Source organism: Mercenaria mercenaria, chromosome 4 (assembly GCF_021730395.1).
Source record: "Mercenaria mercenaria strain notata chromosome 4, MADL_Memer_1, whole genome shotgun sequence".
NCBI classification, from domain to species: domain Eukaryota; kingdom Metazoa; phylum Mollusca; class Bivalvia; order Venerida; family Veneridae; genus Mercenaria; species Mercenaria mercenaria.
Genome location: NC_069364.1, coordinates 52,885,972 through 52,912,657, shown reverse-complemented (window position 1 = coordinate 52,912,657; position 26,686 = coordinate 52,885,972). Strand labels below are relative to the sequence as shown.

Below are 26,686 nucleotides of genomic sequence, written 5' to 3'. Positions count from 1 at the left end.
TCACAAGGTTTTTCTATTTTTAGACCTACTGACCTAGTTTTTGATGGCACGTGACCCAGTTTCGAACTTGACCTAGATATCATCAAGGTGAACATTCTGACCAACTTTCATAAAGATCCCATGAAAAATGTGACCTCTAGAGTGGTCACAAGCAAAAGTTTACGGACGCACGCACGGACGGACGGACGGACGGACGACGGACGCCGCGCGATCACAAAAGCTCACCTTGTCACTTTGTGACAGGTGAGCTAAAAAGTGTGCAGCAAGTAAAGTGTAAGGCAAATAAAGCATATGGCAAGTAAAGTGTATGGCAAGAAAAGTGTAAGGCAAATAAAGCATATGGCAAGTAATGCATATGGCATGTCAAGTGTATGGCAAGTCAAGTGTATGACAAAGTTTGTTTGTTTGTTTGTTTTGGGTTTAACGCCATTTTTCAACAGTATTTTAGTCATGTAACGGCGGGCAGTAAACCTAACCAGTGTTTCTGGATTCTGTACCAGTACAAGCCTGTTCCCCGCAAGTAACTACCAACTTCCCCACATGAATCAGAGGTGGAGGACTAATAATTTCAGACACAATGTCGTTTATCAAATAGACACGGAAAAAAATACACCCCGCCCGAGGATCGAACTCACGACCCCGCGGTCCGTAGACCAATGCTCTACCTACTGAGCTAAGCGGGCGGGGTATGACAAAGTGTAAGGCAAATAAAGTGTATAGCAAGAAAAGTGTAAGGCAAATAAAGCATATGGCAAGTAAAGTGTAAGGCAAGAAAAGCCCTTGGCAAGTAAGCGTATGGCAATGTCACTGAGTGACAGTTAATGTCTCGTTCACAGGTACATATGGTGACTTTATAAATTTAAATCCCAGGTGCCCATTAGGACATTATTTCAGACACAAGCAACAAGCAGGTATATGAGTATAACCAGTGACTTTCTGCAAGCCAGCTGGATGGCACAAAGAGTGCTCAAACCTACACAACCACTTGGCCGAAGAGGGCCCCATATGTTATCCTATAGTATCATAAATCTCAGCGAAAGTTCGAAATACGGTATTCTACCAACAGAAAGTTTGTCAGCTTGCCAAACTGTTCAAATTTAAATACAGCAACATTTAAAACCGTAATTTACAGAACATGAGAAAGTCCTAATTGCATCAAAAGAAAATACTTGCATGAATTCTTGATTACATCATGGTTTCAAGAAGTCTGAACTTGGATGGCAGAGTTACAGCCCAGGCAAGAATTTATACAGACACACGCTTGCACACACACGGACAGTGCAATTTTAATATGCCCATCCTTCGGTCTTTCGGGGGGGGGCATAAAAAATACAAGTTTACTGACCAAAGATGGTGAATCAGGTGAATTGTTGAGTCAGAAAATATATGTTGCCAATGATTTACCTTGCAAGTGATGTCACAGTGAATATCTTGACATTGTGATGTACAAGAAGGATAACATTCCTCAGCCAGTGCAACATGACTGCCTACAGCCTGTACCACAATAAATCTACTGCCAAATTCATCCATACCATGTCAACATCAATTACAACCTATACAATGCCAGTCTCTATACAAAATGCAATGAAGCTAAAATCATTGCAATCCTGGAATGTTATGTTACTTTGTGTAACTGCACATGCATAGGAGAAATTTTCTAGGAATGCTCAATGCGTTCTATAAAGGACTTCAAGCTACACCTATGAACAGTGCATTTACTGCAATGGGAAAATAATAAATTCTAATGTTAAATGGCTCTTTTTACAAATCGCTTGTCCATAGTTTGAGCTACAAGACTGATCTAAACTTAAACACTATATTTTGTTGAGCTAAAGCCAAAACTTGAACAAATAATTTACTCTGTGTGTGTGTTCGGGTTTAACGTCTTTTTCAACAACTTTTCAGTCATATAAACGACAGTGTCTACTTGTAGCAGTGAGCACAATGCACAACTTTATAGTGCTGCTTCACTGGAATATCACGCCGTAGACACGTGGCATGATACCCCACCCAGTCACCATATTTTGTTGAGCTAAAGTCAAAACTTGAACAAATAATTTACTCTGTGTGTGTGTTCGGGTTTAACGTCTTTTTCAACAATTTTTCAGCCATATAAACGACAGTGTCTACTTGTAGCAGTGAGCACAATGCCCAACTTTATAGTGCTGCTTCACTGAAATATCAAGCCGTAGACATGTGGCATGATACCCCACCCAGTCACATTATACTGACACCGGGCTGGCCAGTCCTAGCACTATCCTCTTAATACTGAGCGCCAAGCGAGAACGCTACTAGTACCATTTTTTACGTCTTTGGTATGTACAGCCTGGGATTGAACCCACGACCTCCCTCACTCGAAGGAGACGCTCTACCACTAGGCTACCAAGGTGGTATTATAATTTACTGATGTCAATGCTACTGAACCTCTGTCTCTCAGACCTTGGGCAGTAATTAGTACTACTAACAGACAAGCCATTTATTAAGTGTATACAGAAAAGGTATAAAACAAGAGGACCATGATGGTCCTGAATCGCTCACCTATCCCCACATGACCCAGTGTTGAACTGAGTATGACGTCGTTATTTTTATTATTTGACACAGTGACCTAGTTTTTGAGCACATGTGACCTAGATATCATCAAGATAAAAAATTCTGACCAATTTTCATGAAGATCCATTGAAAAATATGACCTCTAGAGGTTACAAGGTTTTTCTATTATTTGACCTAATGACCTAGTTTTTGAAGGCACATGACCCACTTTTGAACTTGACCTAGATATCATCAAGGTGAACAATCTCACCAATTTTCATGAAGATCTCATGAAAAATATGGCCTCTAGAGAGGTCACAAGGTTTTTCTATTTTTCGACCTACTGACCTAGTTTTTGATCGCACATGACCCAGTTTCGAACATGACCTAGATATCATCAAGCTGAACACTCTCACTAATTTTCATGAAGATCCATTGAGAAATATGGCCTCTAGAGAGGTCACAAGGTTTTTCTATTTTTAGACCTACTGACCTAGTTTTTGAATGTACGTGACCCAGTTTCGAACTTGACCTAGATATCATCAAGATGAACATTCTGATCAATTTTCATGAAGATCTCTTGAAAAATATGGCCTCTAGAGAGGTCACAAGATTTTTCTATTTTCAGACCTACTGACCTAGTTTTTGACCGCACGTGACCCAGTTTCAAATCTGACTTAGATATCATCAAGGTGAACATTCTGACCAATTTTCATGAAGATCCATTGAGAAATATGGCCTCTAGAGAGGTCACAAGGTTTTTCTATTTTTTGACCTACTGACCTAGTTTTTGACCCCACGTGACCCAGTTTCAAACTTGACCTAGATATCATCAAGCTGAACATTCTGACCAATTTTCATGAAGATCCATTGAGAAATATGGCCTCTAGAGAGTTCACAAGGTTTTTCTATTTTTAGACCTACTGACCTAGTTTTTAAACCCACGTGACCCAGTTTTGAACTTGACCTAGATATCATCAAGGTGAACATTCTGACCAATTTTCATGAAGATCTCATGAAAAATATGGCCTCTAGAGAGGTCACAAGGTTTTTCTATTTTTAGACCTACTGACCTAGTTTTTGACCGCACATGACCCAGTTTCGAACTTGACCTAGATATCATCAAGCTGAATATTCTGACCAATTTTCATGAAGATCCATTGAGAAATATGGCCTCTAGAGAGGTCACAAGGTTTTTCTATTTTTAGACCTACTGACCTAGTTTTTGACTCCGCGTGACCCAGTTTCGAACTAGACCTAGATATCATCAAGATAAACATTCTGACCAATTTTCATGAAGATCTCATGAAAAATATGGCCTCTAGAGAGGTCACAAGGTTTTTCTATTTTTAGACCTACTGACCTAGTTTTTGACCGCATGTGACCCAGTTTCGAACTTGACTTAGATATCATCAAGATGAACATTCTGACCAACTTTCATAAAGATCCCGTGAAAAATGTGACCTCTAGAGTGGTCACAAGCAAAAGTTTACGGACTGACGGACGGACGGACGGACGCACGGACGATGGACGCCACGCGATCACAAAAGCTCACCTTGTCACTATGTGACAGGTGAGCTAAAAAAGTAGTTTTAGGTATGATTAGTTGATTAACATACACTAAAATATTAATTTATCTTTCTAAACACAGTGTTCAAATTACTGGCCAACTAATTTAGATAATACATATGTCTAAAGGTAGGTTTATAATCCTCATGTGGTTAAATCTCAGAAAGCATAACCAGAAAAGTTTGGGAATGCAAGACAAGTTTGGTGACATTGTGCCAGTATGTCTTTGAAAGCATGGCCAGATGTGTTGAAAGTCTGTCCAAAAGTCTGGGAAAGCATGAAAAGGTTTGGTGAAAGTCTGCCCAAAAGTCTTCTAAAGCATGACTGAGTTTGGTGAAAAGCTGCCCAAAAGTCTTCAAAAGCATGAACAAGTTTGGTGAAAGTCTGCCCAAATGTCTGGGAAAGCATGAACAGGTTTGGTGAAAGTCTGCCCAAAAGTCTGGGAAAGCATGAACAGGTTTAGTGAAAGTCTGCCAAAAAGTCTGGGAAAGCATGAACAGGTTTGGTGAAAAGTTGCCCAAAAGTATGGGAAAGCATGAACAGGTTTGGTGAAAAGCTGCCCAAAAGTCTTGGAAAGCATGAACAGGTTTGGTGAAAAGCTGCCCAAAAGTCTTGGAAAGCATGAACAGGTTTGGTGAAAGTCTGCCCAAAAGTCTGGGAAAGCATGAGCAGGTCTTGTGAAAGTCTTTTCAAATCTGGGAAAACATAACCAGATCTAACGAAATTCTATCCTGAAGTTTGCTAATGCATAGCCAGTTTAGGCATGTGGGCAAGTCTGCCCAAAAGTCTGTGAAAGCAAGACTAGGTCTGATGAAAGTCGGTGCCAAGCATAAGTAGGTAAAGTACTGACAGTGTCAATCACTTCTAGCTAAACTAACATTTTAACCCTTAGCCTGCTGCAGGCGAATTTAACAGCCTTTGCAAACAGCTTGGAACCAGATCAGACGCCGATTAAATCGGCGTCTGATCAGGTTCCAAGCTGTTTGCTACTCTGACAATATTTCTTCCAATTTTGGAGCAAATTGAATGAACTTAACAATTTTAGCAGACAACATTTGCAGCAGACGACAATTTACCTAGCATGCTAAAGGTTAATACAGGATGACAATGATGTAGTCTCTTCCTTCTACCCCACCATTATACCAACATACAAGGCAATAGGAATTTGCAACTAGCAGGCCAAGCATCTCACTGGTTAATAATTCTGTACACAAACCTGACACTGACCAATGGCAAGGCTGACTTCAGAGACTGTCCTACAAGACTTTTATACTAGACTTAATATTGTAAGCCCCTAAAATGTAAAGTATCAGTTGAGATTTGAAGTGTCAACAATGTATACAAATTACATCAACAGCAATAAAATCTTCCAAGTAATTAGACACATGTCATTTAAAATCAACTCAAAAATATCTCTGTTTAACAAATTAGGAATTAAATCTAACTTCTGTTACAGGAACTAAGACAATGCGAGACCATATTTTGAGACAGTAGCCATTTTCTTTGTTTTATCTAGATTATGTATACTTCATTTCCAATCAAGACAGAAGGTTATATGGTAATAAGAAACCTTTTAGTGTAAGTAATATTAAATCATTAATCTTCAGTATACTGTAATAATGGATCTTTCATAAGAAGTGTAAAAAAAATAAAATTAATATTGACCAAGTGCTCACAATTCCATTTCCAGACAGAGCTTGCTTACAATTAAGGCAGGTCAATAATTCAAATTATGTTAATTTGTAGCTTAATATGCCATAATAAAAACAATTTTTCAGACAATTTCTGTAGAAGACTTTGTGTCATCCTGCAAAATAGGAAATTTTACATGCCTGATGACTTTTTAAGAATGTTATTTAAGTTAAACTAGAATGTGTCCATAGGACACAGGGTGTGCCCCCCCCCCCCCCCCACCACCCCCACTGGTACATTTGTCACAAATAAGGGGAAATAATTCAAATGTTTATTGTCTTAATGGGGTATAGTCTCAACAAACATTTTATGAAAAGAACTCATTATTCTAGGCCATATATTTTTTTAGCTATGAGCATCACAAACAAAAAATCCACTATTTTGGCTATTTCAAGGGCCATAACTCCATAATAAGAGCTAAGATTCTCAAGAAGAATGCCAAGTGTGCAAGGTCACATCATAATAAAGACTCAAGCAAGGTTTCATGAATTTACATCAAATACTTTTTGAGCTAGGCACATAATTAGGTGAAAATGTGCATTTTTTTACAATTTCAGGGGCCATAACTTTAAAAATAGGGGGTGGAGCCAGCCAAAAAATAAGAGGTGTGCAAGTTCATAGCATGATAAAGACTTAGGCAAGTTTTCATCCATTTATATCATATACTTTTTGAGCTAGGTGCGTCACAAGGTGAAAAAGTGCATTTTTTTACTATTTCTGGGGCCATAACTCTGAAAATAGAGGGTGGAGGCAGACAAAAGATAGGAGGTGCACAAGTTCATATCATGATAAAGACTCATGCAAGGTTTAATCAATTTATTTGTAATACTTTTTTGAGTTAGGGGTGTCACAAGGTGAAAATGTGCATTTTTGACTATTTCAGGGGCCATAACTCTGGAAATAGGGGGCAGACCCAGATGAAAAATAGGAGGTGCCAAGTTCATATCATGATAAATACTCATGCAAGGTTTAATAAATTTATATTAAATACTTTTTGAGCTAGGCACGTCACAAGGTGAAAATGTGCATTTTTGACTATTTCAGGGACCATAACTCTGGAAATAGGGGGCGGACTCAGATGAAGAGTAGGAGGTGCGCAAGTTCATATCATGATAAAGACTCATGCAAGGTTTCATGAATTTATATCAAATACTTTTTGAGCTAGGCGTGTCACAAGGTGAAAATGTGAATTTTTGACTATTTCAGGGGCAAGAACTCTGGAAATAGGGGGCGGAGCCAGACGAAAAATAGGAGGTGCGCAAGTTCATATCATGATAAAGACTCATGCAAGGTTTCATCAATTAGTATCAAACACTTTTTGAGCTAGGCGTGGCGGGGCAGGGGGGGGGCACAACAACCAAAATCTATTCTTTTTCTGTATTTAAATAATTTCCATTAAACTCAAAGGAATACTATCAGAATGATATTCAATATTTTAGCATTTAGTGTTGGAATGATTTCTGCTTTTCTAGTATTCTAATGAAATATGCATGTATAAAATTTCCAAATCACATGAAAATTGTTCATAGGGGAGTGCAAACTGAAAAGTCTTACATTACCCTTTGAAAGTAATCAACACTGTAAACCAAAGCAATATCAATATTCTGGTAAAAATGTCATAATGACCTGTTTATAAGCTAATGAAATGTGACCTGCAAAATCAACTGGAATTACCTTTCAGTCTAAAAATTTAGAAATTGGTGTAGGTTTCTTCAGTATCAAAATCTGTTTGCTATTTTTAAAACATTTATTATACCATCAATCTATTAAATCCCTAAAGCGACTAATAAATCTTAGTCATTCATACAAAAGCCTAAGCTCCTGTCTAAAATCTTGCTGGCTTTTAAAAAAGTATTCAAACATTAAGTTTCATTCATCAACATACACCACAGTACAATCAGGCTAGAATCTCCATGGAATTCTGGTCCTTTCAAGATTGTTATGGACCAAATTTACTCAAAATCTACCAGATAATTTTCAATGAAATAATTGTGTATTCCAGTTACACCCTCTTACAATTCCCAACTTCAGTAGATCCAATCAATTCCTAATTAACCACTTTACCAACTTTTACATCTCTCATCTATTTCAATAAATAACTTTTATGTATTACAAAGAAAAAGTTACCAGTTTTTCTCAATATACACACAGTAGCATGAGAAGATGGTAACACAATGTGCCCTTTGTAAATCAATCTACCTAACAACAAGTCAGTGATACAGCAACCCCATAATTAACTAGCTGAAATATTTCCCTTAGGCTTTATAAAATGCAAATTAAAATTCAAAGTCATTCCAATGGCTTCAAACAAACTAATGCAGCATGAATAAGGAAGAGTGCATCATATTATGTTGGAATCTGAGAGGATGGTACAGGTAAATGATAGTTTGAAACTTTCTTTACACTGGATATCCCAAACCAAAAATATTCTCTGGATCAGAGTTTAAATGCAGCCGTAAGATGTGAAACAGACTTCCAGTAGTATTATATAGATTACCATTTACATACTCAGCAATCAAAAGTCTCTGTGTGTGCCTGTTCAGTTTTAATGTCTTTTTCAACTATTTTTCAGTCATCTAACGACGGTGTCAACTTTGTAGCAGGGAGCACAATGCCCAACTTTTATAGTGCTGCCTTGCTGGAATATCACTTAGTAGACATGTGACATAATACCCTATCCAGTGACATTATACGGACACCAGACTGACCAGTCCTAGCACTAGCCACTTAGTACCAGTTTCTATGTCTTTGGTATGATGCTGCCAGGGATCAAACCCATGACCTTCTGCACTCGAAGCAGGCGCTCTACCACTAAGCTACCCAGGCTTACTCAAATGTAAATTAATGGCTATATAATTATACACATAAATCTTAACATCAAACTTTATAAAACTAGATGCGAGTCCATAGGACACTGGCATTCGTATTCCTGTCACTGTATACATATTTTACACTAAATAAAGGGCCATAACTCTGGTCTGGCTGTGTGAACCCCAATTAAAACACCAGGTGCATAACTTCACATGCTGAATAACAATCCTGTGAGGTTTGATGACTCTGGATCAAATACTTTTTGAGATATGCACAACACAAAGTTGCATGAACAGATGGATGGACAAGGCCAAATCTAAGTGCCCCTCTGCACAAAAATGTATGAAGAACTATGTACAACAGTTCAGACAGAAATAAAATTAACACTGCCTAAATCTGCTCTTTACATGAAAGAAAATTACATCAATGAATTTGCAGCAACTATCAAGTTTGACTCGAAGTAATACCAAGAATATAACTGAGGCAAAAGATATTCCACCGAAATGTTTTGCCCACATCTATAATAGAATCTATTAAGAATATTTCAAGCAAACTCAATTTGAATCAAGGAACTGCGTGTACTTCAAATGAGCATGCGACTTTTAATAAAATAAGACATTTCTTAAAATTTGAATAAGAAGCATTCCTACTGAAGAAATTTACCGATCCTTTCCCCCCACGCAGGAAAGCGCAAGGTAGAATTTAACTTTCAGGACTGGTTGGAGACTAGTGCCTGTTAATTTATATATTCAGGCAAGGCATGTATTAATTTATCTACTAAATATGGCATTCATCAGCGAGCGATAATAAATATCATGTTACGTGACAATACTACCTGTGAACTATCACACTTTGATATCAATCAAATAATTCCCATGATTAAATTACGTCTTAACATATTGGCATTTTCAACCCGATTTATTATCATCTTTCAAGCATTTTTAACAAATATTTTATACTATTAATAATTATTCGAACAAAACATGTGATTTTCATCAAACCATTCATCGTCAGCGATGTATGGCCAAGGTCTCGGAAGATATCTAGGATAATATTTATGTACACATGCCTGTTGAGAATTCAGTTGTTTCTACAATAGTTCAACCTTTGCGGCACTTATCAATGTGGGACAAATAATGTGACGATAAGAAATCCACTGATCATAGCTACTGAATACTTCATCTAACCCTTTATTCAAAATGATAGGGCAAATTTTGAATAGATGTTTCGGTGAATAGGGCTTTAATTTGAAGAGCTGTAATATGACTTGTAATTTATTGTTATTGACAAACTAATGTTATTATTATCGCACCTCTCACACTACATGATCAAATATTCATGAAAATTTATTTCCCCACCACAAAACCTTACCAGCTATTATAAGAAATTCATCCCTGTATTAATTTGACCAGAAATACAGTTACAGGTTCCAGCTTTTCTGTTTTACTAAACAGAGGCATTTGTCTTGCTGATCAGTAGTAAAAACTATACCTGAGCTAGCTGAGCTAGGAAGAATGGCAAGCCATTCAGTAAGTCAGTGTTTATATTACATGTCCGTAGAAATAAAATTTTAAGCTTTTGTCTTCAGTTTTTTTAACTTCAGCCCTGCAAACCTGTGTCAGATTATTGAATGTCTGCGTCCCTGTAAATATTTTGACAGAAAAGGAAGATAGATAGATAGGGTAGTCATTAGCACCAACTATGGACCAGCAATTTGTATCACGAGTCATGAAAATGTTAAACTGTCTGGATGAAAAAGTGTATTCTATATTCAGAACAGTTCAACATACTTCCTTGTGTGTCTTAAATTCAGTCACTCATTATATTTTCAAACATGCGCGAACCACTCCTTTGGAATTCGTCCGCGACATATAAAATAATGCAGAGATACTGGAGAAAAAAAACAGCACTCCTAGAAATAAAAGCTGAAAATTACAAATGCAAAAAAGCAACCTAGTCGGCAGGCAAAATACCACATCTCCATAGAAACTACCTTAAAAGGTTATTAAGCAAATTAAGCCAATCTTCGTCAGATGTATAAATTCCTAACAAAAACCACACTGTGATTACATAGAGACAGCTTTTCGATAATGAGGTACTAACAGTAGGTAAGTATGTATAATCCCTGAAAAGATACACAATCTGCAAATCCTTGCTGGGTAAGCACAATGTCACCATGGTGTGCAATAAATTCACCTTATTTACTGAACATCTTGAGTAAGATTTTAAGCACAATGTATTAAGAAAAGAAACTTAAATATCCATTTTTTGTTCTGTCAGATAAATTTGGAAATAATTGCAGAGCTTTTACCAGACGGTATTGTAGATTTAAGCAGAGTTTGTCATACAATACTGTCATATATGTATGTAAATATATCCGAGATTATGGTGAAATCACGAAGCAAAATCGTGCTTCAGTACAGTATCTTATGACTTGTGTGTATGGCAATTCAAAATGCATAGACTGTAGCTTCAAAGCCAGTTAAACTGCAAGCTAGTACAAGCAAAAACAAGAGCTGTCTGTAAGACAGCATGCTCAACTTTCAGTGCTCGATTCTGAATAAGAGCTTTGCCAGCAAAAACTTTATAAAACTTAACCAAAAAATTCTAAGTTAAAAATGGGCATAACTCTGTCAAAATTCATATCAGTTATGGGGATTGTTTCTCCTGGTGTAGACTTTGATAGTAAATAACTATTTTAAGTTTCAAGTCAAAAGCTTTCATATTTGACATTATCAAAAACTTTAACCAACGGCGGTGGCAGTGCCAGGACGAGTGCAATAGCTCTACTTTTTCTTCAAAAAGTCGAGCTAAAAACTGGTTTGCAAACCAGTCTCAAAATGCAGTCTTTCCATTGGTCAATTTCAAGGATGAGCTGAGAATCATCCAATCAGATGCTGGGGCTTTGAGACTGGTTACAGTCTCAGAATATGACTTTCCAGAAAATCAAACCAGTTAAATCAATTTTATGAACTTGCCTGGTTCCTGAGAAAGGAAAACATTAACAGAAGCTGTTGCGTCTGGGATTCCTGCTTCAATATGACCACTGTAAAAGTTGGTATATTTGCTGTCTGACTTTTTTTTTTCTCTTAGTCCTACCTTACTTCCTTTTCTTCTGTCCAAACATCCTGGATATTAACTTTTGTCCTGCAACAGCCTTTTAAATGATTTAATTCATAATACAAAATTTCTCCAAAATGGGCAATGTTTAAGTCAAGGTGAGGCAAACCTTTCCCAACATTTTAGCAGAGTGCATCATGAATAAAATATGCTTGCAGTTTCATGACTTATTGACAGTATTTCAGGGAATGGTGGTAGATATGCTCCCGGGCTTCTTCGCAGCAGTATGGTGTTCAACAACTTCCCCACATCAAGTGGAATATAAAGATGTAAAAATGTCAAGGTCAGGCCTTACATTGCTACATATATCCTTTATACTCTAGGATGGCATCTAGCCTATATTCTGTTAGGTCATGACTAAAGGCTGACCACTATGAAAGGTTTCTTCCATTTTGTGGCAATATTTGATAATAAAATACTTACAAGGGAAGAATGGGATGGCTATGTTGAACACGTATATACAGGTACTTGAACAAGTTGTGAGGTTAGTCGTATGCTTGGTGCTAGTTCTACATAAGGGATGGTTAGTCGAGGTAGCTTCTTACATCTGAAATACATGTATACATAAACATTTTAAAAATACAATGTTTGTTTACGTATACATCACATAGTCACCATAGTCACGTAAGAAATGTGTATTCCTCTAATGTTACCTGTGGAAATCATGCACTGTGAAGCCCATGACAAAGCTATTTTTTCTGTTCAAAAAAAAAGCACTCAACTCTTACAACTTGCAACACTGGATCAAAATAATGAAAATGGAAAAGAAAGTTATATTATATGAATGGCAATTTCAGTAACTTTCATTAGGTTAAGGCATTTAAATGGTTGTATTAAAAATCTGTACAGATGCCCTACAAATATTTCAGTAGTTACCATACAATCGCACCAAAACCTACAATCATTCCTTACATAAAACAAAATGATGATAAGTGTAAATGACTTTTCAGTACTGGCGTGTTAGGGAAAAGTTGAAACTACAATTTTCCTGAAGTGAATGTAACAAAAAACATCTCTGAACACTATCTGGTGAAATAAAATCCTTCTCTTTCACTTCAACATCTTATGTAATCTCAATGCCTTGTAATAAGCTGGAGTAAATAAACTTCATCAAGTGCCAATTTAACAGCCTTTGAAATTCTGTCAGGTTTAATTACTGCCAACTCCTCTGGTGGTGTCCTGTCAGTCTTAAACTTGGCACACCAATTCAAAACAGATTCTGTGACTTTCATATTTTGTTTATTATCTTTCAGTCAAAAGGAAATATAACAGTAATTTGTGTAATCAAGTTATTATAAGCATTTCATATCTCTCACAGGTTTTTAACACTGCAGTCACAATATGTAACATTTTAATAAATTTCAGCAAACATGGTGCAAGTTTTAAAGTACCAATAAAATACACAGTTGCATTTCTTTTTATATATTTTTAAGAACTCTTGAAATGCATTGCAAAAGCAAACAGTTTGGAGAGTAAATACATATCACTCAAGAATTAATAAACAAATATAATGGAATTGTGAAGGAGTATCTATGTCATTCATATAAAGCAGAAATGTAAACCATCCAAGTGAAATAGATGTACATACTACATGAATATCAGGATCTGTGGGAAGCCAACCTGGCTACCTTACGGAATGACCATGTAAATGAAGATTCAATGGTACAATGGAAATATCACTGATTCACTGTGTTAAATTTTGTATTCAGAATTTCATGTCAACATTTTCTTTGATAAATAAAGCAAGTTATTGTGACAGTTGAATATTGTTATATTATTTTATATTTTAATAATTGGAATATGAATTGAAATTGATAATTATATAGTAACATGATTGTGTAATAAGACGTCATCAAAGAAAGCTGAGCAGACCTTAGTTAATCAGAAATTATCAGAACTAATTGATAAGGGCTCTAGACTGGACCTACTAGGGAGTTTTTGGTAGATGAAAGAATATAGCATGTATGTGTTAGGTAAGATTGTCTGCCAACTGGAAAGAAGGAAAAGAGCGGGGAAAATCCCTGAGTGAGTGCTTAGTGGGTGAGATGACTGATAGGCCATTATGGATGCTGATTGGATGAGAAGAGATATGATGTCAGTAAAGAGGTGTGGCATGTTTGGAATTAGGGGAGAGAGGGCCTAGGAATGAGAGATCAGTTAGTCAGGTTTGGAGAGCAGTGAGTTAGGTTTGAAGAGAGTTTAAAGTTAGGTTTTGAAAGACAGAAGTTAAGTTTTGATAGACTGAGAGTTATTTAGGAATATACTGTAAGAAATTAATGAAATGGTTAAATGAACAAGAAATAGAAAGATTGATAATAATATAAGTATTTTGAAATATAATTTATGAACATTAGTAAGGATCAAAATAAATAGAAATTGGAGTTTATACGAGCTTGTGTATTATTTATTAATATTAATTCCCCGAAACAAAGATAATTAATAACAAAGTTTACATTGTTCAAAACATGCTTTTAACCTTTAGCCTGCTGGCAGCGAATATTTCTGCCTTTGCAACCAGTGCAGATCAAGACCGTGCAGTCTGATCATGGTCTGCACTATTCGCTATTCAGTCAGGAAATTTTCAGTGCATACCCCTCTGAATAATAAATGGTACTGCCCAAATTGAATGATGGACCAGTCCATTTTAGAAATTTAACTGGGTAAGGGTTAAAAAGCTTTTACTGCAAAACTGACAAATATACATACACAGATGCCACACTAACAAAATTAATAGAAACCCTTTTTATAAATTATGGTTTCATCTCATATAAAAAAAAAATGATTAATAATCTATGATTAATTGAAAACCCATGTCCAATTATTTTTTATGACCAATTATGAAAATGGACCAATCACATACCTCTAACAAGTAGCTCACCTGAGAAATGATGTAACTAACACAATTTAATTTTTTCTTTATTTAAACTGTGACAGCCCGCCACCCTACCCTCAAAACAAAAACTGAACCATTTGAATATTCAAAATTTGAGAGAGGACTTGATGATACAGACTAAGACTGGAGAAGATCCATCAATTGCTTCAAGATAAAAAAGTTGTTCACAATTTTATTTATTTATTTTTAGCTCTGACACTGAACCACTGGACTAAAATTAAAAGTGCTTAAGATTCTTTCATGAGGAGAAGTTGTTTAAAGGTGTTGTTAATCTTTTGCTCTGTTTAAAGGTTCAGGGTCAAGTGAAGTGGAAACCATTTAAAAGTTTCAGGCCCCTGTGACCTTGACCTTTAACATACTGACTAAAAAAACAATAGGGGTCATCTGCTTAATAAACGCAATCATGCTACTTATTTTGAAGGGTCAGGGTCGAGTGTTTCTTAAGTTACTGGGTAGAATCCTTTTTCAGGTTTAAGGCCCGTGACCTTGATCTTTGATCTACTGACCCCCAAAAAACATAGGGGTCATCTACTTATCCTTATTATGCTATCTTCAAAAGTCCTATCATGCTACCCCCTTTGAAGGTTCAGGATCAAGTGGGTCTAAAGTTACTGGGCGGAAACCCTTTTCAATGTTCAGGCCCCTGTAACCTTGACCTTTGATCTACAAACCCCCCAAAAAGCTATTGTGTTCATCTCCTTTTTATATGCCCAATCATGCTACAAAGTTTAAAGGTTCTGGATCAAGTGGTTCCTAAGTTATTAGGTGGAAACCATTTCCAAGGTTGACTTTGACCTTTGACCTACTGATCCCAAAAGTTGTAAGGGTCATCTACATGACAAGCGCAACCATGTTTGAAGCTTCAGGTCAATTGGTTCTCAAGTTACTGGGTGGAAACTGTTTTCAGTTATCTATGACCTTGACCTTTGACCTATTAATCTCCCAAAACTATAAGGGTCATCTGCTTGATAAGCCCTATCAAGCTACCATTTTTAAAGGTTCTGGGTCAAGTGGTTCTCAAGTTATTGTGCGGAAACCGTTTTCAAGTTTCAGGCCCGTGACCTTGACCTTTAACCTACTGACCCCAAAAAACTTTAAAGTTAATCTACTTTGAAAGCCCAATCATGCTACTAAGTTTTAAGTTTCTTGGCCAAAGAGTTCTAAACTTATGGGCTGAAACAGTTCACACTATAGTCAGACTGCAAAGAAATATATATATTGTGAAAGTGCTTATTAACCATATTCTAGATGAAAAGGGGGAATAATTCATGAGATATGGGCAAAACAGTGATGGACCTTGTGTCAAATGATATGGGTGATGATGTTTAACAACTGTTTTAAGTTTGAATCTAATCCATTTAGTTATAACAACGGTAGAGTGAAAGTGCACCAAACCTAATCTGAAATTCTAAGAAAAACAAGAGCTGTCTGATGACAGCACGCTCGACTATTCGAAGAATTGATTGAAGAATGGGGTCAAAATATTTCCACGGATATTCAGACAAAAGGAATAAATAGATTAGACAAACAATGTTCCTGTATTACTTTGATTTCGATAAGTCTTGCACTAAATGGCAATATATGAGCCAATTTCAAAGTCCAACAAGAGCACCGCCTTGCGGGTGCTGACGCTCATCTGATTTTTTTTGTATAATAGAAATATTGTCCTACCCATGATTTTCTAAGTCTAAAAAGGGCCATCATTCTTGCAAAAAGCAGGATAGAGTTATGTTTCTTGATGTACAGTGTCCACTTATGATGGTGAAAAACTGTTGCAAGTTTTAAAGCAATAGCTTTGATAGTTTATGAGAAAAGTTGACTTAAACATAATACTCAACCAAGAAAATGATTTTCTAAGTCCAAAAGGGGCAATAATTATTGCAAAAAGCAGGATGGAGTTATGTTGCTTGCTGTACAGGGTCAGCTTATGATGGTGAACAAGTGTTGCAAGTTTCAAAGCAATAGCTTTGATAGTTTAAGAGAAAAAGTTGACCTAAACATAAAACTTAACCAAGAAATCTGATATTTTCTAAGTCCAAAAGGGGCCATAAATCTTGCAAAAAGCAGGATGGAGTTATGTTTCTTGCTATAAAGGGTCAACTTATGATGGTGAACAAGTGTTGCAAGTTTTAAAGCAATAGCTTTGATAGTTTAGGATAAAAGCTGACCTAAACATAAAACTTAACCAAGAAAACTGATTTTCTAAGTCCAAAAGGGGCAATAATTCTTGCAAAAAGCAAGATGGAGTTATGTTTCTTCATGTACAGGGTCTGCTTATGATGGTAACAAGTATTCCAAGTTTCAAAGCAATAACTTTGATAGTTTAGGAGAAAAGCTGACCTAAACATAAAACTTAACCAAGAAATCTGATATTTTCTAAGTACAAAAGGGGCCATAAATCTTGCAAAAAGCAAGATGGAGTTATGTTTCTTGCTATACAGGGTCAGCTTATGATGGTGAACAAGTATTCCAAGTTTCAAAGCAATAGCTTTGATAGTTTAGGAGAAAAGCTGACCTAAACATAAAACTTAACCAGGCAACGCCGACGCAGACGCCGACGCCGACGCCGACAACCGCTCAAGTGATGACAATAACTCATCATTTTTTTTCAAAAAATCAGATGAGCTAAAAAGGGCCATAATTCAGTCAAAATAGTTATGTACTCTTGCCTACAGATGGAAATCATAATGATAAACAAGTGTTCAAAGTTTAAAAGCCATATGTCAAATAGTTTTGACAAAACATGGACATGTATGAAAACAGAACCAATTTCAAAATCCAAAAAGGACCATAATTCAGCCAAAATAGATGACAGAGTTATGTTCTCTTTCCTACAGATAGAGACTATTATACTAAACAAGTGATAAAAGTTTCAAAGCCATATGTCAAACACTTTACAAAAAATATGAACTGGTACGAAAAACTTAACAAAGATTTCTAAGTCAAAATGGGCCATAATTCAGCCAAAATCCTTGATGGAGTTATGTACTCTTGCCTATAACTGGACATGGTGATGGTAAACAGGTGCTGAAAGTTTCAAAGCTTTATCTCAAAAGACTTTGTCAAAATATGAACTGGTACGAAATATTAACCCAGAATTCTAAGTCAAAAAGGGCCAAAATCCTTGATGGAGTTATGTACTCTTGCCTATAACTGGACATGGTGATGGTAAACAAGTACTGAAAGTTTCAAAGCTTTATCTCAAAAGACTTTGTCAAAATATGAACTGGTACGAAAAACTTAACAAAGATTTCTAAGACAAAAGGGGCCATAATTCAGCCAAAATCCTTGATGGAGTTATGTACTCTTGCCTATAACTGGACATGGTGATGGTAAACAGGTGTTGAAAGTTTCAAAGCTTTATCTCAAAAGACTGTCAAAATATGAATTGGTACGAAATATTAACCCAGATTTCTAAGTCAAAAAGGGCCATAATTCAGCCAAACTCCTTGATGGAGTTATGTGCTCTTGCCTATAACTGGACATGGTGATGGTAAACAAATATTGAAAGTTTCAAAGCTTTATCTCAAAAGACTTTGTCAAAATATAACTGGTACGAAAAACTTAACCATGATTTCTAAGTCAAAAGGGGCCATAATTCAGCCAAAATCCTTGAGTGAGTTATGTGCTCTTGCCTATAACTGGCCATGATGATGGTAAACAAGTGTTGAAAGTTTCAAAGCTTTATCTCAAAAGACTTTGTCAAAATGTGGACTGGTACGAAAAACTTAACCCAAGGTGTGACGTCGACGCCGTGGTGAGTAGGATAGCTCTACTTATTCTTCGAATAGTCGAGCTAAAAAGGGGGATAATTCATGAGATACTGGTGTGAGAGTTATGGCCTTTGTGGCAAATGATGTGTGTGATAATGAGGAATAACTATTTTAAGATTAAAGGAACTCCATCAAGTATCAACAGAGATAAAAATGAAAGTGCATCAAAACTTTAACCAAGATGTGGCCAGGGAACAGACGCCGTCACGGACGCCGCTGCCAGGTCAAGTAGGATAGCTTTCCATATACATGTACTTTGTATAGTAGAGCTAAAAAACATGTGTAAAATCATTTCAAAATCAGGCCCGCAGTTTTTGATGACAAGATTTTTAAATTTCCAACATTATATCTCTATATATATTTATATATCTCTAAAAAATTACCATATTCCTTTTGACTGTATCATTCCTATGTTTCTCACAATTGCACCATAAATGTACAGTCACAAAAACAAAAAACAACAAAAAACGATTCACTGTACTGTTTTTCAAGTCAACATGTCAACTTTTATCATTTTCCTAATCTGTGAATATCACAGTAGGAACTTCCTGTAAAACATTTCAAACTGCATGATTTTTTGATTTTTTTTTTTTTTTTTTTTTTGGTGCCTAGTTTCGATTGACAGGTGTGCAATAACTGTCAGCATAATTAGGTTGGTAACTCCTAAACTAGCAATATACATTTACTTCTCAACACTCGTAACAATGCTTATCAGGTAAAGGTTAGCATATTAAACAATCTTCTTTTTGTGAATGTTAAAAGTTCAAATGAAATATTCAGTCCATTTCAATGCATAAATCTTTAAACATAGCATATAAAACATTTAAAATATCACATTACGCTGATAACTATCTCTTTTGAAATCTTTAGAAATAGAATATTTTCTCTCCAGTGGTTTTTTGCAGTTATATTCTATGCATTGCTATATGAATCTGATGTCAAAGCACTTACATGTTTTCTACTACCTTATAATTGCTTACAATGAACTATAAAATACATAAATAAAGATGCATGCTTTCTTTATAAAACCATTTTCATACCAGCAAAGTTTATTGAAATGAAAGCATTGTGAAATCTAATAAGTTAGGTGTAGCATAAAAATACCTCAAATTACCCTTTACTCTCAATCAACGATCCATTTGTAAACGTTTCTAAATTAATGATTTATTTACACACAATTATTTACATAATTCATATAATCACACTACTGTTACCCTTTCCCTCTGTATTACATTATACTTCTTACGACATTTAGATAGCAAGAGAAGAAGAGCCAGGATGACACTGTATGTTTCGTATCTACATTGACTTATTATATACATCAACAGTAAATAAAACGCAAGCTACTGAGGGAAGCTTGTCCAAGTTTCTTCAAACATACTTCTGCAGAAGTATCTTGAAAGAGGGAACATTTTATTTCAGAGGCAATTAACCCTTACCCTGCTTAAATTCTATAATGAACTTGTCCATCTTTCAATTTGGACAGTATCATTAACTGTTAAAAAAGGTGCTTGCCAAAAGGATATACTGACAGAATGGCAAACAGTGCAGATCTTGATGAGACTGCACAGATATGCAGGCTGATCATGATCTGCACTGGTCTCAAAGGCAGAATGAATCGTGTCCAGCATGGTATGGGCTAAAAGAGGAAACATTTTATTTCAAATACAGTTAACAGTTTCAACCAATTAAATGAACCTATTTTACAGCTTTTTAACTGCAGCATCAAGAAAAGGTTTCAAACACAAGCTGAGCACACTTGTATCAATAATTCTGTTTTCTTTAATCATACGGCAATTTAAGAGAAATTTCACCGAATTCCAATTTCTAAAGCAATTATCTTGAAAACTCTACCTTTCTATTCATGTTCTGTTTTTAAACATTCACTACTACAGGCTATTCAAAGATGTTTTATAAAAGGAAACACCATATCCTGTGAATGTATAATTAAGGTACATGCATGAATAATTAAAATATGAAACTTAACTATACCATAAAAACTCAACTGTCAGATACGCATGACCCCCTTTTTAACATGACAAAACTAGATAATAAGACAAGAATGGCTTACTTTCACCAAAAAAATTTAAATCAGTTTACTGAAATTATGAAATTACAGAATACAATAGGTTTTTTCACTTACTCTTTTAGAAATATTATTTTCTTAAAATAAAAATTTAGTTATAATGTAAGAACCTTAAAGGACTTTAAAAGTGACCTTGACTACATTCAGGGTTATTGGCTTTAACAAAATCTACCAGTACTGAGCTGTTCTCCACATTTGAAGTTACTGACAACGTTTTCAAATGAAATAGAGGACACAATGTCTTGTTTTTCAAAAATCATGCAGAACATACGCCTTGAGTGGAAATTGTTCTCATGACCTTGTGATCTGTAGATCTGTGCTTTCCCCTGTACAGCTAAGCCAGCTGACGCTGAGATCCATTTCAGCTCTATTTCAGTACTATTGAGTACCGGAAACTTCAGAAAAAAGAATTCTATGGAAAATAAAACACTGTTGCATGACCAGAACCAATTCCCCCAAGTTCTGTCTATTACCAGTAGACATTGAACAAATATTTCTATAATATGCATTTCCTTGGAGCAAGATAATAAATATTAACATAAAAGTCCTTGAAAAAATTTTCCAATACAAGGTTAAAAACGGACCAAATCTACGAGAAAAAGAAAAAAACGTGCATGAGAAATGGAACCTTCTAAAAACTACTTGCAATAAACGATAAAATGTCATGCTCAGGAGACAAGCCCAATAAAGCTTGCGACAAATCTTGAGTTTATAAATTTGAGAAAAGTCAATAGAATTATTCCCCGACTTGTGTTCTGCGATTGATTTCTTACTTCATTGCCGTAATCAATAGTTAAATTGTCCATAATGCAAACTGATAAGACAGAAACTTTACAGCCTCCCCGCCATTTACTAAACACTCCATATCCAGAATGAGAATGTCATTTACCATTCCTTATAGAGTGCATTCAACAAAGCGTCGTATCATTTAATCCATTAGAGAACATTAATGAGAAGTCCACAGAAGTCCCCAGAGCTGGTATCGCTAACTTGTTCTCAGCCGGCAGATATAAACTAAAGCATACAAAAGATAGCCAATTGTTATGCAAATAAGCCATGGCATTACTGAGATAATTCCAGTTTCTGTACTCTTGACAACTTTCTGATGCCATGAATTTAACTATAGTCTACCCACAGTTTTATTTATGCAAATCACAAGGTTGAATCAGTAGACTTTTTTGTTGAATAAACCATTCCCACTGTGTATAGGACAAAACCTAACCTGCTGAATTTTGAGTAAGTGGAACAAGGATCTGTCCATAATTTGATCAACTCTCCTTCTTTATTGTTTTGAAATATTTTCATAAACTGTAACTGTACATTTCAGTTAAAAAACAATTGTTGATAAAATCTTTGCTAAATCATGCCTTTTATATATGAAATGTATGGAAGGAGCATTGCCTGCTTCATGAAATATCAGCTGAAGGGGTGTCCAGGACGGGTTTCATAAAGTGGCTGGAAGCATTTTTCGCCTACCGCAATTTGGAACAAAAGCAGGAGTCAACAAATTGTTCACCGTAACAACTGTTTACTGGTATCTGTCCGGCGACCATGATTTCATGTATACTTCGGGGGTATTAGAATAAGCTTGCATGGAAAAAGCTTGCGTGTCCGGGACTCATTGATCAGTGTTTTGAATAAGACATGTGCAATGCACACTCATAAATTACGTCATTACTGGTTTATTTTGGTCAAAGTACCGAAAAAATAAAGCAGTACATGCAAAATTCTGCGTACGTGCATTGCACATACAAAAACCTTTTGTTTTAAAATCTGTATGTTTTTTTCTTTGTTTTGTGCGTGTTTCACGTACATTATGTATGTGAATGGGAACACTGTTACCATGCAGTAAATTTATTTACGTTTGCATTTTGTGTGATTTACATCAGAAATCTACAAATAAGCAGAGTAAGAGAAATGGACTGTTTCTGATATCTTTCGAAGAATAGGATTAGGTCAACAAAGCGGCACTTGAAGGTATGTAAAATATCTTATACTTCATGGGATCAACATTGAAAACACAGACACTCCCAAAGGCATAAGGTAAATAGCAAAATCATTTAACAATAAATTTATAGCTTCATATCCTAGTAAGTATTATCAAAATATCTCTGCACAGACAGAGTGAGAAAAAATTAAGCAGCAAGATCTGGAATCAAACTCAAAGCCTTGAAATATTATTCTGATGCTCTATCGACTGTGCTACAAGTCTAGTCCAAATAATAGGATGTTTTGGGACCGCGTGATAACTTTTGACTGTCGCCGTCCCTTCACGTCCAAACTTATTCTGCATATTTCTTTTAGGAAATCCCCAATGGAAATCCGTTGGGAACATTTTCTGGTACATATACGAAGTATTTGTAATGATTACATCTCTGATAATGAATTTATGTTGACATTAAAGCATAAACTTACCTTGATGACATTTTATGAATGTATATTTTGTGTTTTGTTTCTGCAATTTAGTGTTATCGGCAGTTCGATGTGTACTGAAACCAGTGTCAGGGTAGATATCTCCTCACACCAGGTCCTGCCACTTCATATTTTCAAAGACTCAAGTCTCTTATTTCAAATTATGAGTTATATTCAACTCTTTTCGAGTTTCTACATGAATAACAGCTGAAAAATTTCTTTGCTGTTACGGATCTCTGAGCTGAAACGAATCCCGTAAGTAACCAGGAATCGTGTTAGAAGTCTGTCACGTTATAATTTCATCAAACGAAATGCTATGAACTCACCTTTTACTTTAAAATGTTTCTAATTCATTTTTTTTTGATCTGGCATAAAATAATATATGCAACGTATTTTGAACACAAGTTATACACACAAGTTTCAAATTGGTACCCCTGTCTGCAATATTTTGTCCGCCGTTGCAGTTGTCACCTAATCAGAGGACTCTTTATTTGAAAACCAATAGGCGTTATAGAATAGTTATTTATTGACGTTTTTTGATAACTTAAACCTTCCAAGGTACGTTTTTTATAAATTTTATCAAAAATGGTTGTTTATGATTACAATAAATTCATAAATAGGTGAAAGTTTGATCTTGATTTTCAAAAATAACCACGTGCTCTGAACTGTTGCATGACATCATCAGTTTCTCACGAGAGTCTGTGCGAGAGGTTGCGGTTTGATACTGGTTAGTTAACCAAATGGGGTTTCGCCATAACTTAATGGACATGACCATCAGAAAATAAAAACAGTGTCAGTTAAGTTATGGTAGCCAGAACTACATGAATATTAATGTCTAATTTATGAGTGCAAGTAAGTTTGACCAGTATAAATTATTATGACCTTTTTTGATTTTTTAATGTCTTCGTTTTCCTAACAGTAAAATGCAGATACTGGTACTGATGATAAACTCGAACAGATGATAAAGTCAACCACCTTCAAATTATTCAACTGCAATTGTTCTTTTATATAACTGAACATGCCGAATGACAGCAACCACTTACAACACCAACTGGTGTAAACAAAAACACAATTGGTAAATATTCTGTATAAATAAATGACTTACATTTGTCTATTTAAAAAATATTTATCCAAAAATACTGGGGAAGATGATGTTTTTTTGCGCATGCTGACTATCAACACATGAAGGCCTGACATTGGGTCACTTTTCATTACTTGTTCGGGAATGACTGTTGCAGCATTTTTGGGAAAGTTTCAATATAATACTATGGAAATTTTTTTTAATGACAAAGTGGTCGAATTTATCATCAGTCAACGTTCATACAGTCCCCATTTCGAGGGCTTAGAGCGAAACTGGTCTATCTGTATATAGAAATAGAAGCAGATAGACCAGTTTCGCTCTAAGCCCTCGATTTTACATACCCCTTTCAGGGCCTCACTTCTTGTGAGTTTGCTTACTAAATATAAATTTAAATTATGTCAATTATTCAGTAAGAGCTAAGCTTTATTTTGATACCAACCATTGATAACACTTTGCACAAATAAAAAAGTTTCAGGTAAAAAACCTCATTTTCTGTCCAAGTTTATCATCAGAACCAGTATGGGTAAGGCTTAGACGGATGACAACTAAACATCCTGATAACCCTATTGAGTACGGCTACTACAATTATGTCTATGCATGTTCTCTACTTTCTAATTAATGTCTATACAGTGCAGGGTTCGAATTTAGCCAGATTTTCTACTTGCATTTTTTCGCAAGTGGTATTTTTTTTAACTTGCTAAATGAAAAAACAACTTGCATTTTCCGCGACTTGTCACTTTATTAGAACATTAACACAAACATCCACGTGATGAGTTCAGCCAATCGTATTTGCGCTATATAAATAGTAACCTATTATATATAGATTACCAAAAAACCCACCGGATGTGGTAAACGTCAACAAAATTGGCGCAGGTACTTGTCAGCAGTTGAAAAGACATGCACACGGGACATGTATCGAGTGTAAACTTCCATTTACGACCAAAGATGAAAGAGTGCTCCGAAATTCGTTCTGCAAATGACAATGAGCTGCAATGACCGCTAGTTGTTAAAGAAAGAACAGTGTAAGATCGAGACGACCAATAGAAATGCACATTATTCGGCCAAAAATTTTCACTCGCAAAAAAATGCTGGTGTCTGAAATCTCACCTCGCAGTTTGAAATTTGCACTCGCATTTCGCAAGTATGCGAGCTTAAATTCGAACCCTGCAGTGATATCAAAGTTTCATTTAAACTTAAAATTTTGCCAAATGACCAGTGGCCTACAGGACATGCAGCGCGTTCATTGCCTTTCAAGACAGATCTGTCTGTTAATACTCTATTCATAATTCATTGTACACTGAAAGACCAGTAATTAATTTGTGTCGAAATGTCATTATCTAATTTAATTTTGGGCAAAATATTGGTAAATTAATGGCATTTGAATGAAAGTACGATTGACTTCACACAAATAAATACTAAGTTGTATAGAGTTGTTTCCCTTGCCATCAAACTGAAAGTCGGTCAATACAACCTGCGGTTTCTTCCAATTGTGTTTTCTTCCTACTGACAGGCAAAAGTAAATATTTCAGCATCTGGTGATAAAAAACAATATGCAAATTTTCATAATTTCTGTTTTGGGGACGCATAATTACCTGTTTCCACGTGAAAAACACAAACGAACAAGACGGCACAAACACACAACAAAATGGCGAAAACGCTGTTTCCCAGAATGCAGTACGATTTTGTAAACAATCAAAAGCACGTGGAGGCACAAATGTTACGGCTGCCTAACGATTCGTGGTACGGCATACTGCAGCCTGTAATAATAATGTCAAATTCATGTTTCATATTATTTTTTCATAGAAACAATCTCTTTACTAGATGTGGAATTGATTTTTATGAATATATGTATCACTGATACATTATCTATATGTAGATCTAGGAGTGAAATTATTTAATAATTTATTAGTTCTTATAAAATAATAGGAAGTGTCTAGCCGTCCGGTAACCGGACGTCTAGCCTGCGTTCTAGTCGTCCGGTTACCGGACGACTAGCAAATCCTCAGGGGATTTTCTAGTCGTCCGGTAATTGATTTCTTATTGAATAGGTAATGATTTTATACAGTTTTAAATGTTATTTACTTAAAATACCAATATTTATCTGACTTTTCAGTCAATTAAACGCAAGAGATCGTGTTTGTTTACAAAGCCGTTGATATTCTATTTTTAGAAATGATTAAACATTGATCGCCGAACGTCCATATGCTATTTTTGTAAAAAGTGATGTTTTTCTAACGGCCTAAACTTTAATTATTAAAACACAAATCTCTATATATATTTTAACTACTGTTTTTCTTAAAGTTTTGAACATTTCAGTGCCGCTTTTGAAATTAGATGTCATTTAAAACAGTTGTTCATTAAAAATATTTGAATACTAAAATATGAAATTGAAATTTCAAAACTGTTTTAATTTGAAAATCCAGTGAAAAAGTTGTTAAAATTTAAAAATTCCGATCCCATAAAAGCCTCCAGATGAACAGACTTTGATAAGTGACGTCATGTCGATCTCACCATCATTGAGTTCGGCAAACTTCCATTTTATCGGCTGAATAATGCAGTGATTTATTGTAAATCTGTATAATATGTATTCACACAACATTTTGTTTGCAGATAAGTATCAATATCTTAAGTAAATAACATTAAAACTATATAAAATCATGTCTTATTCATTTGGAAATCAATTACCGGACGACTAGAAAATCCCCTGAGGATTTGCTAGC

At 35.5% G+C, this 26,686-nt stretch overlaps 1 protein-coding gene across 3 annotated transcripts in view; it reads right to left on the bottom strand.

The window, feature by feature from the left end:
* The window catches only part of LOC123551710 (CUGBP Elav-like family member 1), a 165,856-nt gene extending 140,208 nt beyond the window's left edge, over positions 1-25,648 (bottom strand). The window contains exons 1-2 of one of the 3 annotated variants that reach the window (XM_053541194.1): positions 25,559-25,648; positions 12,145-12,268 (exon numbers count right to left, since the gene is read on the bottom strand). The gene's annotated coding sequence lies outside the window, so the exon portion shown is untranslated. Of the gene's footprint in view, positions 1-9,436; positions 9,461-12,144; positions 12,269-18,770; positions 19,619-25,558 lie in introns of those variants that run through there. The other 2 variants (XM_053541193.1, XM_053541200.1) reach the window with 2 other exon arrangements.
* Between the last annotated feature and the right edge of the window lie 1,038 nt (positions 25,649-26,686).